Here is a 6139-nt window from a genome sequence, read left to right on the forward strand (position 1 = left end):
GAGTATGTTTTAGATTTTAGGTTTTGGCAAATCAGGCTCACCCCAATATTTTCTAATATCATTGCTATCTTTGGAGCTCCATAAACTCTTGCTCCTTCTTAGGAATCCATGAAGAGACTATCTCCCCATTCAGAATAAAGGCACGATAATTCTAAAGGTCTAATTTGTAATTTGAGACCTACCTTTTCCAATCTGATAAGGTTTATCACTGTTAAAGAAAAAATGTGAAAGCATACAATACTTTGTTATGATGGAGAAAACAATGTGAGGTAGATGATGCTTCCAAAGAGGGTCACAACAGTATTTCTTGCATCATGAAGTGGAGACTGTTTTTCTTCCCCTTGAATCTGGGCTGGACCTGTGACTGCCTTGACCAATAGAATGTGGCAGACATAATGTTTCTAGCATGTCTAAGACCAGACACTAAGCAAACCTGACAACCTCTGCTTTGCATTCTGGGGAAAGCCTGCTACTGCATAAGAAGAGAACACCATGCTGCGAGGAAACCCAAGCTAGTTATGTGGAGAGGCCACATGGAAAGAGAGACATGCCTGGCCAGCCCCTAGATTATTTAGCTCATGGTACCTGAGATCCTAGACATAGGGGTGAAAAAGCCCTCTAGGAAGTTCCAACTCCAGCAGACGCCACAGGGAACAACGATGAGCCATCCTCACTGAGCCCTGTCAAACTGCAGAATCACAAACAAATAAATGACTGTTGTTTTAAGGCACTAAATGTTGGCATGGTTTTACAAGCAGCAATAGATAACCAAAATGCAAAGCTAAACAATAGGAAGGCCCTTGGCAGACAGATCAACCTTCTCTAAACTCCACAAAGTAGAATTTAGGGGATTAAAAAAAACTTCTTATCTCAGGGGTCATTTGCTTTTTGTTTACCCTCTCACTGATTTGTAATCTCCCCACCCAGTGCTTGTTTATCCCAGTAGCGTACCAAGGGGGTGAGAGAGGGGGTGTGGGAGAAGTCTGCCCCTATGAGGGAGAAGTATTCTATCCCTGTACATTGTTTGGAACTGTTGGAGCATGAAAATAATAAAAAGCAAACTGACTTTTACTTAGTTTTATTATTGTTTGAAAATTTTCTACAGACAAGAACACACACAGAAATTTTCTGCTTACTCTCTGCACTGGGAGTGGATTGCTCCCACTGACTCCCTCCTCGGGTATGCCACTGGTTTACATAGATGCATGCGGTCAGGCTCAGGAGTAATGTCATCTCCACAACATAGAGCTGTCTGAATACAACCAAACTGTCAAATCACACAGCTGCACACCAGCTTCTCGTCTGTCTGCTGACAAAGACCCAGCCAGGTTCCCTGCCTGGGCCGACCCAGTGAATCCAACCATCCTTTAATAGGCAGGATAATTCTCAGCAGGTTGCTATAGTACCCACGTCCAGGCTGACTCCCTGCTGTGGGGGTGACCCTTTCCCCATCTGTCAGAGTCCTCCTGTCTGTTTTCCATGGAGCTCAATACACTCCCTTATCTACCCCAACAAAAGGGATTCAACCTCAAGTTTTGTTGTGAAGGACCATGGGGCAGGGCCACATTTATGCCAACATCCAGAAACAATACAGTTAATGCCCCTGCCTCCTGCTTACAAAGGCAGGCTGTGGCCATTGCCCTGCCAGTTGCTTCAAGGCTGCTAAAGAATGTTGCTTCCTATCAAGCCACAGATGGAGAACCCCACTGGGTGGCTACTCAGGGCAAGCTCAGAACAATAAAGCAACAAGTCGCCCAGTCTATACTGAGGAGGGTCTGAAAGTGAAGTCCGCTCAGGCAGTTTACAATCGGTCCATCAGCAAATGCAGCCTGTTGGGCTTGTATCGTCCATCCAGCATGCTGTCAAGTGTCTGGGAAAGACAGAGAGTTTTTGTTTAATTGCATTTTAGAAGAGCAATCACTTGGAATTCCAGTGAAATCTGTTCTAAGAGAAGAAAAGAAAGGGTCTCTCATGGTCTCCAGAAAGCCTGAAACAGAGGGAAGCCAGAGGTTTGGTGCTCTACTTTCTGAAATAAAAAACAGAAAACAAACCTAACTGGGATGCCCTTACCATCTCAGGAAGAAGTCAGAAATGATACCAGGGCCATAGGTATTAACAGCTTTCCAAGCCCCTGGAACCTTATAACTCTTGCATATTCATTTTTTTTAACCCTATATCCTACCTATGTTCACATGGTGATTAGAAACAAAATCCTCAAAATGAAAAGAGCCTGTGTTCTGGCTGAGGCACCAGAAAGGAGAAGCGAGGTGGACCTAGCCCATTCAGCAGCCAGTATTTGGGGAGAAGAGCCCTTGGGGCTGTGGTGGCATAGGCTGGATTATGAGTGATCGATGACAGTCTCCCAGACACACAGTGCTCTCTCCAGTTCCTCTAAAGTCCTGAATTTAAAGGCTTCTTAGTTTTTAGGTGAATGCAAAAATAAGTACTCAATTATTTTAAACTGTATTAAAACTTAGCTGCAGAGCAGAAAGGGAATCATCCTTATGATGATTATCCTTAATCATATCCTTAATACATATGGCCTGGATACATGATACAGAATGTCCCTGTATATACCATCCCAGCCCTAGGGAGCCGCAAAGCCCTAGGGACAAGTTACGTGGGGTAGACCCAACCGGGTGAAAGGGCAGTTGCAGTGGCTACCTGTGTGAGTGCAGGTCAGGTCTTCTACAACTCCTGCTGCCAAAGCTAACTCTTCACTCACATGCCTACTTCTGGGTCACTGCCCAACTGTTGCCATGTGCCAGAGGCAGCCCCAGGTGGGGTCTGTAGCCATGAATTGCTCTATTATGGGGACAGCTTGAGTAGAACGTGTCTTTCTGCTCTTCTTAAAAGGATGATGCGGGGGCGCCTGGGTGGCGCAGTCGGTTAAGCGTCCGACTTCAGCCAGGTCACGATCTCGCGGTCCGTGAGTTCGAGCCCCACGTCAGGCTCTGGGCTGATGGCTCAGAGCCTGGAGCCTGTTTCCGATTCTGTGTCTCCCCCTCTCTCTGCCCCTCCCCCGTTCATGCTCTGTCTCTCTCTGTCCCAAAAATAAATAAAAAGGTTGAGAAAAAAAAATTAAAAAAAAAAAAAAGGATGATGCAGATAATATGATTGGTACTTACATAAGCTATACACCACTTACATAGTCTTCCTATTTAAGGAAACTTGTTTTTGGGTTATTCTTTTTGCTGGAATTAACTACCTTAAATATCTACTACATTTTGCAAGATTAATTTATGTTCTTAAATGTCCAGATTGTTCATGGCTTTGGCAAAAGACCTAAGCATGTTGATAATCTGAGGCAGGAGGGTTTTTGGTTTCTGTTCTTTTGGGGCCTCTTCTGCTTTAGTTCTTTTTGGTAGGAGTAGCCATTTCTTTCCCTTTGTAGCTCAGGAAGAGGGAATACATAAATATATAGACCTGTAGTGGTTAAGCCCCATCCACCCATTCATTCAGGTCTATTGTATTCACAGAATCCATTCATTCCTCCAATAATTATTTAATGAGCACCTAGTTTATGCCAGGCACCAGAGACTCAGTAGTGAACAAAACAAAGTCTCAGCCATCAAGAAGTTTCCACCTAGTGGAAGAGAAACAATAAGCAAGTAAATATATAATGTAATGAGTGCTGCAAAGAAAAACAAAGCTGGGTAAAGGGTTAGAGAGGCTGGTGGGGACATAGGATGGTCAGGCAGGCTTCTTTGATGAGGTAGCAACTTGAGCAGCCAGAACAGGAGGGCAGACATGAGGGGAAAGGGTAGCCTAGGCAGCCAGAAGAGCCACTGCAAAGGCTGGAGGCAGAAGAGTTTTTGTGCTCGAGGAATAGCACTGTTCTTGAACGAAACAGTGTCAACTGAGAATTGGGTGTGATCTGGTATCTGTTGGTTACCTGAGCAGACCCACAGATCTGTGAGAATTTTAAATTCCTTTGCAGTCTTTTGGGTTTCTGCAACACTTCCAGAAAGGCACATAGGTCCCTAGGAAGTAACTTTTCATGTTTACTATAGCATGGAACTAAATTTCAGAGCCCGGAGAACAGGAGTCATGGAATGGGCCTCAGGTAATCAATTACATTGCATGCTGGGAAGGCAAAACCACTTTGGAGCATGTGGTAAGCAAGAGGAGGAAACTGGGAGGTTCCTGCTCCATATGGGGACATTACTTACCTTCTGAGTCCCTCAGTGTCCTCAACTGGAAGAGCAGGAAAAAAATACCAACTTGGAGAGACAATGAAATGTCTCTGGGACAAGTGTCTGGGACATTAGGTGTTCGATAAATATTTGTTTTCACCAGCACACAGACCTTTTTCTAAGGACTTTATTGTAAGGGTTTTGTTTCTAATCACCTTGTGGAAATAGGATTTTTTTTTTTTAAAGGAAAAATCTAAAGCTTAAAAGCTTTAATAGCTTCTCAGAACTTGAGCCTAAAAAAACCCAACAAGGTTAAGGACAAAATGCTCTCATCTTCTTTAATAAGTCTATACAAGCAAGCCACAGAGGTCTAGACCCATGTTTGAATTTGTCCCTACTTAACCTGCATTTTGTATTATCTGAACGTTTAAAGCCACACTTTGGAAAATAAGCCCTTCCCCAACACACACCGATACCCCTGAGTTACTTTACCTGCTCAAACACAAGTGCAACTGAAACCAATCAAGCCTGAAGGCCATACCGTCCATAATTAAGAATAGCATTTAAAGTGAGAAGCAGCTGTTTCTCATGGTTAAGAGTGCTAGTTTTGGAATCAGACCTTAGTGCAAGCTCTATGACCTTGGATTTGACCTCTCTTAGCCTTAGTTTTTTCATTTTCAAGTGGAGATAAGATTGTCTCTACTAGGTGGTCCTGAGGATTAAATGAGATCATGCATATAAAGCATTTAATATAATGCTTGACACTATAGTATGAGGTTATTAAAATGTTATAAGGGTAACCTGAGAGTACTGAGTTCTACAACCTTTAGGAGAGTGATATGTGAGACAGTGGGTCGAGAAGGTGAATTTTGAGCCAAGCCCTGAATGATGTAAAGGAGTAAGTAAGCTCTGTGAGGCTCTATCCAGTGACTAGTAGTAGAGGCAGAAGGAACAGTAAGTGTGTGCATAGAGGGCCAGCAGTGTGGCTGGAGGGTGGTGAGGGAGGAGGGCAGTGGAAGATGAGGTCAGAAAGGTCATGAGGAAATGTGCAAGCAGGGATGAGAAGTTTGGATTTCATTCTAAATGTGATGGGCCATTAGAGTTTCAGACATGTTGAGTTTGAGATGCTCTTTGGAAATCTAGGGGGCAATTGCATATTCTTGTGGGCAATTGCATATTTGAGCACAGAGCTAAAGGCACAGGTAGGGGCTGGTAACATAAATGTGTGACTTACCAGCTTTTAAATAATATTTAAAGCCACAGAATTGGATGGAATGACCAGAGAGAGGATCTGAACAGAGAAGAGGGCTGAGGCCTGGGCCTAGGGCTCTGATATTTAGAAGAAAGAAATAAGGAATATTAGCGGAGAAGACTGAGAAGTAGCAGCTGATTAGGTGAGAGAAAAATTAGAGTGAGGTAACCTGGAATCTAAGTGCCAAAAATGCCTTTAGAAAGGAAATTGGGACTGAGTGTGGAGAAGCCAAATATGATTAAGGACAGTCAAATGGTCTCTGGCTCCAGCAAGATGGTGGTCAGTGGTGCTAAGAGTATCAATTTGCTACGGCCACCATAACACAGTGCTGCAGAAGTGTGACTTAAACACCAGGCATTTATTTTCTCACGGTTCTGGAAGCTGGAAGTCCAAGATCAAGGTGTTGCAGGATTGGTTTCTCCTGAGGCCTCTTTCTGTGACTTGCAGATGGCTGCCTTCTCCCTGTGTCCTTGCATGGACTTCCTTCTGTGTTGTCTGTGTCCTAGTTTCTTCTGGTAAAGATGGCAGTCAGATTGGGATTGGGCCCAATCAGACTGTCTTGGTTTAACCTAAACCTCTTTAAAGGCCTTGTCTACAAATATAATCACCTTCTGAGGTGCTGAGGGCTAGGGCTTCCACATATTAATTTTGGGGTTGCAGGGGGGGGTCACACACAATTCAGCCTGTACACTGGGCAATTCTTTTTTTTTTTTTAAATTATTTTATATAATAGCGTGAACAGGGTAGGGAG

The sequence above is a fragment of the Prionailurus bengalensis genome, chromosome F2 (genome assembly GCF_016509475.1).
Source record: "Prionailurus bengalensis isolate Pbe53 chromosome F2, Fcat_Pben_1.1_paternal_pri, whole genome shotgun sequence".
Classification (NCBI taxonomy): domain Eukaryota; kingdom Metazoa; phylum Chordata; class Mammalia; order Carnivora; family Felidae; genus Prionailurus; species Prionailurus bengalensis.